Genomic DNA, 15,443 nt, shown 5'->3' on the forward strand with positions numbered 1-15,443 from the left:
GTGAGTAAAGAACCATGGTTGCTATGCGTGAGGCCAGAGATGGACACGAGGTTGAAGCTTTTATGTTTTCTTTTGAAAAAATATCAAGTATTATCCATCCTATTGGTTAAATGATAGGCACCCAGAGGAATAATGATTTGCATAAGAAGATTATTTCTCTTTAGAAATGGTTTTCTAAGTGTTGAACTGCCCCTTGTATTCTTTGCAAAATTAAGGCAATACCTCACTTTACAGGGAAGAGTAATGTGTTAGATATTTAGGTGATTTTTGCTTTTGTTTCAGCATTTTTAATTTTGTATCAACTAATTTAATAATTTTTTTCTAGATTATTCTAAAGAGTCAATCCAATTCCTGATTTTCATTACCTAAGTTCAGAAAGCTGATTATGATTTAATGTCATTAAATGGTCTAATTAATTTTCCCTCTCATGCCTGCAGTCAGTAAATGTCACAAACACTGTCTTTTTTGCCCTTCCCTGAGTAATGAGCCCAAATCAAACTGTGTTGCAAGCCACAGGAAGTAGCTGGCAGTTGGTAGGAAAACCACAACAGGAATTTAAACTTTGAGAGAAACCGAGCATCTTGCACAGAGATAGTGAGAAAAAATTGTCAATCAACACCCAGATAAGATAACATTCATTTTCTCGCAATTCAGTTTACTGGGTCAGTAAATGTTACATGGTTATATGTTTCCAATAGTGGAAATGATCTCTCACTCTCGCCACAAAATGTGCAATTTTGGTGCCAAATTAAAATTCCTCTGATCAATTATTCTCTTGTTGTTGTCTGTGTGGTGCTGCATGCCTCTTTAAGGCGGGAGAGTGCAGCAGGCTGCAGGTACAGAATACAACTGTGCATAATGATCACGGTGACAAATAGCAGCAGCAGAAACAGGTTTGTTTTAATTCCTGCAAACAACTTCCAGTGAAACTGTGGCAATGAGCAATTGCAGACAAAGTCAATTATTGACTATGTTTATTCACCGGATTTATTTATCTATTCACACATGTATAAACGAATTCGTATTTCGTACATAAATGCCTGACGGTATGCACACCAGAACGACTCTCTGTGTGAAACTTTACACCCATATCCAGTTTTAATTGCTATCAGGGCTGTCGCATAAGTTGCTTACCAGCTAAACAGAGCAGTTAAGGCAGAAGTAATGCAATGTGTGTCTGACTGACCACAAACAGTAGCTAATTTTGCTTATTCACATCATAAATAAAACTGTAACTCTGCTTGTGTGTTCCTGCCATTTTGCCTTGGTCGAGCTAGATTATAAATAGATGAACCCTAATCTTATGACTATAGTGTCCAGATTAACACATAATCACCAATACCCGCATTGCTAACTTCTGACGCTCCAAAATCTTTGCCTTGAGATGTAAATGTTTTCTAAAATTGTAGGTTGTCCGAACGTACCAAAATTCAGTTGAAAATGTGTGGTCCTGATGCTGAGTAGGGAGGTTGGCTGGTGGGAGGGAAATTGGGTCTGCGGCTGGAGGTCGGGTTGGAGGGAACTTTGCATCGGACACCTTCGCAGTCCTGGGACAGGGGTGTAAAGGAAAGGGCTTGGTGGGGAAGGACACCTTCAGGAGGGTTGGTCATGAGGTCAGAGGAAGACATGGATCATGGGCCTGTGATCCTCCCAGAAATTAAGGAGCACTGGGGCTGGGAGGTATGTTTAATCCAGAAACATCTGAGGAGTAAGGCAAGTCTTTCACATGGGTACCGAATAATAAAACTAGTTCTAGGGTGCCAGGGCAGCATGGTCCAAATTCTCTGTGACCCACAGTCTCTGTAGGTGGCAGGAATGACAGCATGCTGCAAGACTCTGATGCAGAAATGACGTCTGGACTGCATGGGCGAATCAAGACAGGAAGTGATTGGTCGAATCTTCCAAGTAACACAAAGCGATCATTATCATATTTTACTCATAGAGAAAAAAAAACAATTTCCAATTGCTTAATAACACATAAAAAATGTGGGAGGGGCTCAGCAGGTCAGGCAGCATCTACAGATGGATGGGAATGGTCGACATATCGGGCTGAGACCCTTCATCGGGCTTTACCTATCACCTTCCAACTTGTACTCCTTTCTCTCCCTGCATCCCGACACCATCTTATTCTGGCTTCTTTCCCTTTTCTTTCTAGTCCAGATGAAGAGTCTCCTTCCAAAATGTCTGTTTTCCTCCACAGATGCTGCCTGACCTGCAGAATTCTTCCGGAATTGTGTGTGCATTACTCTGGATTTCCAGTAACTGTAGAATGTATTGTGTTCCGATTGCTTAGCACTGAATGAAAATATTGGGCCAGTGACTTTCGAGGCACTGTTTTGCTATCTTAGGTCAGTCTAATTCTGCAAGTTAAAAATCCTCTACTTCAGTTTGTTGAATAGAAGAGCAAAAAAATGATAGTAATCTTTGGAGGTTAGTGCAACCCTGATATGTAAGTTGGCAGTTAAAAGCTGTCTGAAACTTGGCTACAATTTCCTTAGCTTACAAGAGAGGGCCAAAAAAAAAAGAAATGAAGCGTTGTACTCGTCTTGTAAGTTGCTTTTCTAAAATTGAACACACTTAAACTATGTTCGGGAGGGCTGGTTGAAGCTAACTGGCAATATTTGAGACAGGTACTGGAAATAATTTTACTTCTAATCCTGCTTTTCTTCAGCATAGTGGCAAATCAAAACCAAAGCGAATGGTTCAAATGGATCAATTTAGTATCAGGGAATGTATACAGAACACAAGCAGAAATTCTTAGTCTTCACAGACATCCACGAAACAGAGGGGGAAAAGACCCTCAAAGTGTGAATAACAGAAACATCAGAACCCCAAAGCCCACCCTTCCCCTCCCACACACAAACAGCAACAGAAGCATAAACCCTCACCTCATGGAACAAGAGCACTGGCCCCCTCCGCTACCCCGCCATGCGGGCAACAGCTCAAGCCCCCAGAGAGGCCTTGATCCAAGGTTTATCGGGAGCTGCAGACCACAACCCAGCACTATGGTATCTCAGACAGGCTCTCTCCCACCAGCGAGGGAGGGAGAGGTCGCTCCTGCGTCAACGAGAGTGGGACACCAGCTCTTTCTCACTGACCAACTTTCCAGTGTAACAGGGTGTACAATTTCATTCCTCAAACTCAATGGCCATGAAAACAAGTGGCTATGATTGTAAATACAAATGTGTGGAAGCTGTTAAGATTAACTTGTGTATCACTTGTGTATATATTTCTGCTTCAGTAAGATTTAGTGTTACAAGTAAATGTGAAGCCACAGAATCCATTAATAGTCGTAATCAAAAACAGGGTTTCTCATGTTTTTAAAAATGTCTGTTACTGCAGAGGAAACAAAAGCACAAACTGCTTGCGTTTTATGTGGCAAATTGTGGTATGGTAGATATAAGAAAAAAAAGTTTCCAATTACCAGAATAGTTTGCTGTTATTATGCATATTGTTTGTGAAATGTACAGTTTTGATAACATCTGTGAATTCACTGACATGGCTCACAGGAAGCCTGCTTCACCGTTCCACATTTTCGTCATAATATATAGAACAGCTTCTCAAGTGTGAATGCTGTTTCAGAAGCCATTAATATTTTTAGCCTTTTTATTGCAGCAGATGTCTATTTACTCTACGTCAACTTTGTTAAGTGGGCCATCACTTTCCTTGATCATTCACAGTGAGGTGTCACCTGTTAATGGTACTCCTATAGATGGCACTGTGATGGCGTTTAAATATAATTGGTACCATCCCACATGATTAAGATTGGTCGAGGAACTCCTGGACGGCTGAATTAAGTGGGGCCTGCATGACTCTGGGTTCCCGTTGCTAGATCTACATTCTTCTCAGGGCCAAAAGTATACAAAGGCCTTTCTCCCTCGACCTAAGGCATTGTGGGAATATTGTTATGGCAACGAGGGAGCTGGAAGAGCGATGGAAGGAGTGGTAAAGTGAATCAGAACCAAAATGAGGAAGGATGGGGCATCGGAAGTCAGAAATGTTCGGGGAAGAGAGGTGGGAGGAGGGGAAATGGGTTGGATGTACAACCTTAGAAACTGGATGACAACAGCAATCAATGTGGTGATGGGAACAAGCACTCAGAATAGTTCTTAAAGGGAAACTCGCCTGTCAGAAGATTGGCATTTCTGATTTGCTTTCCATAGAGTCAATAACGCTGGATCCTTTTAACTAACCCAGATGGGCCTGTGCTTAATGGAGTTTAGAACAATGAGGGGGGATCTCTTTGAAATCTATCAAATATTGCAAGGCCTGGACAGAGTGGATATAGAGAGGAAGTTTCCCATGGTTGTTGGAGTCCAAGACCAGAGGGCAAAGTCTCAGAATAGAAGCAAGTCCCTTTAGAACAGAAATGAATAGGAATTTCTTTAGCCAGAAGGTGGTGAATCTGTGGATTTCGTTGCCACAGATGGCTGTAGATGGAGTCTAAGTCATTGGACATATTTAAAGAAGAGGTTGATAGATTCTTAATTCGTAAGGACATCAAAGGTTATGGGGAGAGGGCAGGAGAATGGGGTTGAGAGGGATAATAAATCGGCCATGATAATACGGTGGAGTGTATTTGATGGGTCAAATGGCCTAATTCTGCTCCTATGTCTTATGGTCTTATAGACTAACTCACTGAATATATTGGGAGCCTCCTACACAGATGCAGAATACTCGCTTTGAGACTTGGAGCAACATGTGCAATTTACTTGTGAGTGATTATGTTTGAAATTAAATTCATCATATAATGTATAAAACTATTGTAGTATACGGAAGAATTTCCAGACCAGAAGCTTCTGATTTAATTGGGAACCTCATTGTCCTTTGATTCTGTTATCTAGCCACCAGGTTCCTTGAAAACACTTGCCAGTAATTACTTTAATGCAATTGTTAAACTTGGTGCTTGAATTTTGCTGAAGCTAAGAATTTCAAGCACCTTCGATACAATTTCTTAAAATGTTGTTATCCATTTCTGGGTATCACTGGGAAAGACAGCATTTATTGTTCAAATGTAATTGTTCTTGAGGGGGTGGTGGTGAATTGATATCTTAAACCACCTTAGTCCTTGTGAAGATGGTATTTCTACAGTCTGGTTAGTCAGGATGTTCCAGGATTTTGACTCAGCAACATTAAAAGGATAATTAAAGTATCCATGATCAGGTATAATGTAATATAACATGATTAGCCAATAATAGAAAGAGTAAAAGAGAGGCCAGAGTGAATATCAGGGGAGCGGAGGGAGGATATCAAACCACTGGAAAATTACGCTGGAGATGTAGTATTAGGGAGCAGCAAAATGGCTGACAAACTGAATAAGTTTTTTGCGTCAGTCTTCACTGTGGAAGACTCAAGCTGCATGCTAGAAATTTGGGAGTTTCAGGGGGCAGAAGTGAGTGTAGTCACTATTATAGAGTAGAAGGTGCTTGAGAAGCTGGAAAGTCTGAAGATGGATAAGCACTTGAACTAGATGGTTTACATTCCAGGGTAGCTGAAGATACCATGGAGGTATTAGTAATGATCTTTCACGAATCACTAGATTCAAAGTATCAAAGGTTCATTTTATTGTCAAAGTATGCACGTACAATACAACTCTGATATTTGTCTTCTCCAGATAGCCATGAAATACAGAAAGACCATGGGAGTTGATGAAAGAAAAGACAAAATCTCCCCCCCAATCAACATGAAAAAGAAAAGAAATAAAACTCACAGACCCTAAAATTTCCCCTCCCCACAGAAAAAAAACAGTAACAATAACAGTCCCAACCCCTCACCTGCAAAAAAAGTACTGTGACAATAACAATCCCCGACCACCTTCTGGACTGGTTCCAGAGGACTGGATAAATCGCAAATCTCACTTCATTATTTAAGAAGCAAACAAGGCAAAAGACAGAAATTATAGGCCAGTTAACCTGACTTCAGTGGTTGGCAAGATATTAGGGTCCATTATTATTAAGGATGCGGTTTTGGGATACTTAGAGGCACACGATAAAATGGTTTAAAGTCAGTATAGTTTCCTTCAGGGAAAATCTCATTTGACAAATCTGTTGAAATTCCTTGAGAAAATATCAGGTAGGATAGACAAAGGAGAATCAGTGGATATGTTTATGTGGATTTTCAGAAGGCCTTTGACAAGTTGCCGCAAATGATACTGCTAAACAAGATAAGAGCTCATGGTACTATAGGAAAGACACTAGCATGTACGGGAGATGGACTGACTGGCAGGGGCAAAGAATGGCAATAAAGGGGACCTTTTCTGTTTGGCTGATGGTGAATAGAGGTTTTCCACAGGAGTCAGCGCTGGTCACCTAATTTACACATTACCATGTAATGATCTGATTGCTTTATGGCCAAACTTGCAGATGACACAAAGATAGGTGGAGGGGTAAGTATTGTTGAGGAAGCAGGGAGTTTGCAGAAGTTCTTGGACATAGAATGGGTAAAGGAATTCCAGATAGAATGCAGTGTAGGGAAATGAATGGTCATGCACTTTGGAATAAAGAAGTAGACCATTTAGATTAGATTATGAGGACACTCAGTCCTCGTTTATTGTCATTTAGTAATGCATGCATTAAAAAAGGGTACAATGTTCCTCCGGTGTGATATCACAGAAACACAAGACAGACCAAAACTAAAACTAACAAAAATCACGTAATTATAACATATAGTTACAACAGTGTAAAGCAATACTGTAATTTGATAAGAGCAGACCATGGGCATGGTAAAAAAAAAGTCTCAAAGTCCCGATAGCCCTAACATCTCACGCAGATGGTAAAAGGGAGAAACTCTCCCTGCCATGAGCTTCCAGCGCCGCAAACTTGCCGATGCAGCACCCTGGAAGCACCCGACCACAGTCCAACTCTGTGTCCATCCGAAAACTTCGAGCCTCCGACCAGCCCTCCGACACCGAGCACCATCTCTGCCGTGAGCTTCGACCCCTGCCCCGGCCGCCAAGCATCAGGCAAAGCCGAGGATTCGGGGCCTTCCCCTCCGGAGATTTCGGATCACACAGTAGCGGTGGCAGCGAAACAGGCATTTCAGAAGTTTCACCAGATGTTCCTCCGTGCTGTCACGTCTGCTTCCATCAAGTCAGAATTGTGCATGGCCTCCTACTTGACAGATAACAGATAACATCACCGGAGAGGCCGCGCGTGCCGCGTCGCACCACCATCGTCTCCTCCCATTTTATGAATGGCAAGCAAATTCAGAAATTGGAAGTGCAAAGGGACTTGTGTTTCCTCATTCAGGGTTCCCTAAAGGTTAACTTGCGGGCTGAGTTGGTAGTAAGGATGGTATACGCAATGGTACCATTCATTTCAAGGAGACTAGGATATAAAAGCAAGGATGTAACTTCTGAGGCACTGTTAAGGCATTGTGCCGACCACATTTGGGCATTGTGAGAAAGGATGTACTGGCATTGGAGAGTGTTCAGAGGAAGTTTATGAGAATGACCTTGGGAATGAAAGGAGTAACAATGAGGAGTGTTCAATGGCTCTGAGCTTATAATCGCTGGAGTTTAGAAGAAAGGAGGAGCAACGATCTCTTTGGGCCTGTGTGGGAAGCCGTAGAGTGCTGGGCTCCAAGGTTTTAAGAGCATCTGAATTGGTTAATTGCTATTTAGTGAGAGAAATTAATCATTTAGAGTCCCTCCTGGTTCTTTTTGGAGTGGCTCACTCTTCGTAATGCGGTCTCCAGGTGCTTTCTGTATAAACTTGTTACATTTATTTTGATAGGTTCAGGGATTCCGTGTTACATGCATTACTTAAATGGACACTCAATTAACGTTAATCGCGAGGTCCTAGTTTTGAGAACGTTACAACTGGCGGTGTCACTCGGCTGAGCTATTGATGTTCTGTTGGAATTATTATGAGTAAACTCTGGTCACTCTCTCTACATTGGAGTCCGTCTTTCCCCTGCTCTTGAGTTCTGACGTTGCCTGTGCACATCCTGACAGGGGAACCTCTGACATATTGAAAAGACTAGGTAGAGTGGGCACGCAGAGAATGCTTTCTGTAGTGGGAAAGTCTAGGATCAGAGGGCACTGCCTCAAGATACAAGCATGTCCCTTTAGAACAGAGACAAGGGTGGTGAATCTATGGAGTTAATTGCCACAGATGTTTGTGGAGGCTTTAACTGGGTACATTAAAGCAGTGGTTGATAGGTGTTTGATGAATAATGGCATCAATAGTAATGGGAAGAAGGCAGGAAAATGAGGTCGTGAGGGAAAATAAATTAGACATGATCAAATGGCAGAGCAGACTTGAAGGGCCAAATAGCCTTATTCTGCTCTGATATCTTATATGACTGGGAGGAAACTCGCAGGAGAGGTTCCTACCTTCCTGCTGCCCTTTTATAAACAGATAACTAGCAGAAATAATGATGTAATGCTTTACTTCATGACTAATTTTCAGATTATGCTAAAGTGAGATAGCAGTGAATACCATTATATCTATTAACACTGAACAAGCTGAAGCAGATAATCTAAATGACCTTTACCAATTCCCAGCAAATTAAGGTATTTAACTAAAGGCTTAAAGATAGATGTAAACAGAGTTTCACAGAAATGGGAGCTGAGCTTTACCTGATGTATGTTTAAATAAAATGTGTTATTTCTTATCTTGAGACATCAGATATAAAAACACTAATGTTAAAATTTGATTCTGATGCTCTTTTGTTAACAATAAATGACAATGTTGTGGCTTTTTAAACAAGTCAGGGTTTGTTTTAGAATCCATTACCAGGATCAGCTTTGTTGGCCGACAAAGGCTCGATTCAAAGGCAATTAATATCAAGCACATACGACTACAAGAGGGAGCGACTGTAGAGCTTATACAATACTTAAGTGTAGTTACTTTGAAAGAAATCCCATCGAATCCTTGGATGAACGTCAAATCCATCCGGATCATTCCCTGCTACTGCTGGATCATTTCTAAATCCGACCAATGTTTGTTTAGCATTCGGGAGACGGTGAGGGAGGAAGAGGATATCATACCACGTCCTGGTGTTGTTATGGTACTAGTGTCAATTTACAAGACTCAGTTCCGTATAATGTACTCACATGTGTCCGTAACTCTGAGCCTGTTTGCTTAAGTACCATGATTTTTAAAAAATGATAAAATCCTTGACTCAGTTCTTGGGAACAAGTGGAGTCTTGCCAATTATAAAATGTGATGCCACAAGAGATATAGGCTGAGGAAATGAATTGGATGTAGGGTTTAATTTCAGACTGAATGCCTCAGAGTGTGATTCATGCCATATCTGGAGAGGTTCGCTTGCATTCTTTATTTGCAAGAGGAGAAATCAATTTCCTAATAAGGCCACCAGGGTATTAATGAAATCTGTAGCACTCGGGCCATACTTGTTCTCTGGTCAAGTAATTGCCCCATGCCCTAAGCAATGATGTTTTTGAAATCCAAATAGATGGAAAGCAAGGAGACCACAGAGTCTACAACTAGGGTCATGTGGCAGAGATGTCTTTGAATGTGCAAACTTCGCAGAATCCTATGCAGGCATATGCTGTGGTGCACAAAGTTTAGAGGTGTGTAATGTTGGGTTGTTGAATTCCGCTATGTAATGTCAGCATGAAAATTATGTTAAGTAAAGACAGAAGACCAAAATCAAATCAAATCAAGTTTAATTATTGTTCAAATCATACAAGACGGCATTCCACTGGGGCCAAGGTGCAAAACAGCAAGCAAACTTCAAAATAACATTCAAAACAGTGAGCAAAGAAAAATATTCACTCAAAAAAAATGATATATGTAGTCCAACACCTTGAGCAACAATGTCTGGCAATTGATGGCACTGTCTCCCGGCAGTGTACAGATGCACTCAATCCAGCTTGTCATTCCACCACTCAAACACAGGAGGGCAGCACCGACGGGAGCAGACACCATGCTGTACCGCTTCCGTGTCTCTCACTTGGTCTTCAGCAGCAGGCAAGCCCGAGGCTTGAGGCCTAGTTCTCGCTATAGCCGAGGCTACACAGATCCCATGTCCCTCCACCAGATAAGGGTAACAGGCCTGGAGTTATTTACGTTATCACTGTCCAACAGAGCCTTGTGATCGCAATTGAAATGTCTGAGACTACCTCCCACGGTTATACTGAACCAACTTCAATGCTTCCGAGTAGCGGGCGGCAACACAGTCTGCGGCCAGGTCAGGTCAGCTCCTCTGTACCCAAGCCGGCTCCTCCGACATCCGGCCGCTCCTCCAATATCCCGACCGTCTCCTTTCCCGATATCCCGACTACCTCCTTCTCCAACATCACGCTGGCTCCTTCGACACCTCAGCCAACTCCTTCTCCAACATCACGGCCGGCCCCTTGAACACTTTGGCCAGGTCTGCCACCGACATCTACTCCAATTAACGAGCAGCTGGCTGATAGAGTAGTCCTGCAGTACCTGAAGTTCTTGGAGTAGAATTGTCTGGAATTCTCATTTCATCCGGCCCTTGGAGTTGAAATATTAGTTCTGTTTCTCTCCTCGCATGCTTGGCATGACTTACTGACCATTTCCAGCAATTTTCTGCTTCTCTTTCAGATTTCTGGTAACTACAGTTCCTTTGACTTTCTGAAACTGAGTTTGTTGGTTTCAGCTGGACATTGCCTGATGGTTGTTGTAAATTATTATGAACGTCATCATTTAGCTCAGCAGCTACCAGATCTCTTTCGTAGAGGGCACGTGCCACATTGCAAATAATGTTGTTTCTATTTACAGCAGCGTTGTCACTGAAAGGATGGATGCAATGATGATTGAGGTAGGGAAGACCTCTCAAATGGTCAGAGGAACCTGGGCAGCTGATAGTTAGAGTGCAAGGAGGCTACAGAGACCCTTCTTGTCTACAACCAGGGTCTTGTAGCAGAGCTGAATGCAGCCTTTGAAATGACCAGATTTTGCAGAACCTTATGCAGGCATATACCAATGCCATCTTCTCCCGCTCTTGTTGACTGAAAGTAAAGCAACTCAACTCACCTGTTATTCATTATAGAGTTTGAGTGAACTCCCTGAAGTATCAGAGGAGAGCAAACTGCTACAGGATTCAGTGGCCCCAGCCTGGAATAACCCCAAGCCGAGAAAACTGAGTTAATATCAAAACCCTGAACTCTGGGGGTGGTCAAGGCGCATACTTGAGGTTGCATTTGTTATGGAAAACCACAAGAGATCAAAGAGTGCAGCTTGAGTGTTGGCTCTTTAAATAACACAGTTTGAGAAGAAGTGGGATTAGTTAAAGTTAGTGAAACCTACTTGTTCTTTGAGTAAGTACTGTTGTTTAAATCAGTGTGGTTGAAGATGTCACTGCTGAAATACATTGTGTGTTGAACACTACTGGCGCCGTTTGGGGGATTTTTCTGATGGGTAAAGTTACTTGGGAGAACAAAAACCCCGCCAAGATATCAGATAAATTTCCCAACAGTCCCCAAAATACCCAGAAATATGTTAAAATTGCTCCACCCAGAGTGAAACCCATTTTCGACAGTAGAATGCTGTTTCATTTACAGACTGAGTGATCAAGTTTCTACTCCAGTAATTTGTTTGTAACCTCACAGGACGGAAACTGACAACTGTGTTTCAACATCTATTGAAATTAACAGCATTTAATCTATCCCTGGACTATCCTCAAATTGAGTCAGGTCTTGTAAGATGAGTCACAGTATTTGTCAGTGTGCGTTCTACATTGTATCCAGAGGTGGAAAGCCATCACAAAGACTTACTGCGTCCTGTTTTGACTGTTGACAGCTGACGGAAAGAAGTCTTTGACTATTAGGAAAGATTAATCTAGATGTTTGGTGTTCAAAACATTGTACTGTGGAATCACATTCACAGCACCCCTTCCTGTTGGCTTTTAAGCTTACTCGTATCAAAAGGAGTGTGTTTCATGAGTTGGATGTTCTTGCAGATGTCGGAGAGGCATCGAATGGGAGATCATGCTAAGCTACTGTCTTCACTAACAAAAGTGTCGGTTGCAAGTGTAACTGATGAGGAGCCTGAAAGCAAGTCTGACCTACAAATGACATATCACTACAACTATGAGCTGGAGCCACTGACTAAAGAGAAGAAAGCTTACATTCATAATGGGGTTAAATTATTCAGTGACTATATCTTTGGAAGGAAGCAGGGAGACAGCAAATCATAGTGTATGATAGCAATAAATACCTGGAAATTAGATTGCACAATGGCATGCTTTTGTGTGCTATGTGACACAATTTCGCTGAGAAATGAATTGCAGTGTGATTCATAAAGGCTGTGATTTTCATTTTGAGTTACACTGTGCTTTTGCCACAGAATGCATGAAGAACCCAGGACATACACACTGCCAGCTAATGACATGCAACACAAATCTAGATGCCACTTCTGGGATTTGCATTTATGTTGGTGTGGTTTCAAGTCAATCCATCAAACACATGCATTTATTGTTTTTGCTTCTGCAGAAGTTAACGGAAAACCTGTGGAACAGGTCCCAGGCTTTACCAAGGAAAAACACCTGGGTAAATTCCTTTTTAAGTTACTTACTTTTCTGGTTTCCAGCAGAGTGAGTGATGACGCCTATCCAACCACACCAACAGCCCCAAGCTTACAACCCATGCCCAACTTTACCCTTGCAACGCACAAATCTTCCAAACCCTCTGACTATCTTACTCTTAAGCTCACCACCGTATGTAGCTGACACTCACTCTGCCAACTTCTTCAGTACGTGCCTCATTCTCCGCTTCCACACCGCTGGGCTTCCCTGACCCTAATTCATTTTAGAACCTGGATTCATCTCCATCCTTTGCACCCGCACTGATACAGCCGCTGGGGGAATTACCTCGTCAAAGGCTGATTGAGTAATGCTTGGGGCCTCAAGTAACATCAAATGCTATTCAGTTTCCACATAACAATCCCATTAGCAAAACAGGTGTTGGTTTACCATCTCACAACCTCTTGGAGTCCTAGTACAGCACAGAAACGGCCCCTCCAATCTGACACACCCATGCCATCCTTCTTGATATCTGCATCTCTGGAGGAAATTCTGGGCCATGATCTAAATAGAAATTATTAAGTTCTACTCCCAATGTTTCCTACTCAAACTTTCTGTTATTTGTTCCAAATGAAGGTCTTGAAATTTCTCAGGACTTAATCTCCATTCACTTGAGAACAGGTAACACCCACATTTGGATTGGGCCGGGGGGGGGGGGGGGGTGATTGCTATGAAATGGTCCTTACTGTGATTTTCCATAATGCAAAGCTGTGTCATCTGCACAACTGCCAAGAGATGCAAATTTAATGAACATAAATGTTGTGTTTATTTATTTACTTCACATAAATTTTAAATCGGCAGTTTTTTGTCCTGTATCCCAAAATTTTTGCTCGTGAATTGAGAATTCTGTGGAGGCTAATTTCTGTTACCCGAACTGCTGTAACACATTATGTTTGACACTATCCTCTGCTGCTGAAGGACTCAAATCTTCTTTTACTTGAGGTAATAATTATAACTTCAGTTGAAGGTTATTTCTAATTTGTAGCTTTAATGCTCTTGAGGAAAGGGGATAGGAAGTATTAAGAATATGCGAAGTATGAAGTATAAAGAGTCTGAAGTGACACGATGCAGTCTGTAGCTTGATCAGTTTTACCGCAGTCACATTCTACAGAACTCTTAATTGTGCACCATGACTACAGCCTAGTTCTGATCTGAAACGGTGTCCTTGTTACATACCAAATTTTAAAAAGGGGAGGCTTTACTGATTTTCCCTGGAAATTTGTTACTATGTGGCGATAGACCACGAGTACCAGTTCTGTCACTTCCAGTAGGTGCTGTGTGTACATCTCCCTCCTGGATGGGAAGTCCAAAGCCCATCTTCAAACAAGGCAATGATTCCCCAGTTTCTCATGTTTTCCGTGTGGGGAATGATATGCTTCATCTTAGTTGACTTCTACATTTGCACCTTGTACTGCCTGATGGGGAATTCATGAATTGTTCCTCCCCATGTCTCCAACCAAACCTCCACCCTCATGTTCCCAAGGTGTGGATGATTGCTTTGCAAGGTAAAAACTCTCAGAAAATCCAGCAAAGAAATTAAGTGTTGAAGGGGAATGCCTGTTTTGCTGAATTCTCTATCCCAAGGTATGTTTCAGAGAACAGTGTCATTGTTACATTGTGTGTAACTTGGTGATTTCAGGTAGAACAAATGGAGAGAGAGCATGCAGGTGTCATTTCTGCTTTCCTCATGCAAGTCAAAAGTTTTATCGTGCCTCAGCACACTATTCATCCCTTAACTTTGCAACCTTTTTAAAATTATGGTGAACATACAACTTAAAACAGGATATTCAGCACAGTTAGAGTTTACTTTCTCTTTTTCTGTTTCTCCCATACCTTTTCAAAGAAATATATTAGCATTCCTTTGTTCTTCATTTTCCAAACACATCTACCTAGCATCCTCCAAAACGCCATTTACCTCAACAACTCTCTGTCATAGCAGATTCGACTTTCTACACAATCTGAATTCATAACATGTTTTATCGGAAGCAACACACATATAATGCTGGTAGAACTTAGCAGGTCCAAAGATAAACTATCTCGTTATTATTCTTATATTAATCCTATATGTGATAGATGTCATTCTGAGATTGCTTCTTTAACTCACATGTTTTGGTCATGTCCTTTGTTGGAAAAATATTGAAAAGATATTTTTGATAATAATTCAATGGTTTTGAATACAGACTTACAACCTCACCCAATTACTGCTATTTTTGGATTACCAAAGATAGAGTTAAATCACTTAACCTCTTCAGCTCGTCGGATGATTGCATTTCTTACTTTAATGGCTAGAAGATCTATTTTGCTGAATTGGAAAGAGATTAACCCTCCTACTGTATTTCACTGGTTTTCACAAACTATGTTGTGTTTAAATTTGGAAAAGAATTAGAAGTGTGGTTTATGACCCTTCCATTAAATTTGAAAAAACTTGGAGGCCATTTATTCAGCATTTTCATATGATGTAATTTGACCATTTCCAAACTTAAACATAGAAAATAAGTGCAGGAGTAGGCCATTCGGCCCTTCGAGCCTGCACCGCCATTTATTATGATCATGGCTGATCATCCAACTCAGAACCCCGCCCCAGCCTTCCCTCCATACCCCCTGATCCCCATAGCCACAAGGGCCATATCTAACTCCCTCTTAAATATAGCCAATGAACTGGCTTCAACTGTTTCCTGTGGCAGAGAACTCCACAGATTCACCACTCTCTGTGTGAAGAAGTTTTTCCTAATCTCGGTCCTAAAAGGCTTCCCCTTTATCCTCAAACTGTGACCCTTTGTTCTGGACTTCCCCAATATCGGGAACAATCTTCCCGCATCTAGCCTGTCCAATCCCTTTAGGGTTTTATACGTTTCAATCAGATCCCCCCTCAATCTTCTAAATTCCAACGAGTACAAACCCAGTTCATCCAGTCTTTCTTCATA

This window comes from Mobula birostris, chromosome 31 (assembly GCF_030028105.1).
Source record: "Mobula birostris isolate sMobBir1 chromosome 31, sMobBir1.hap1, whole genome shotgun sequence".
Lineage (NCBI taxonomy): Eukaryota > Metazoa > Chordata > Chondrichthyes > Myliobatiformes > Myliobatidae > Mobula > Mobula birostris.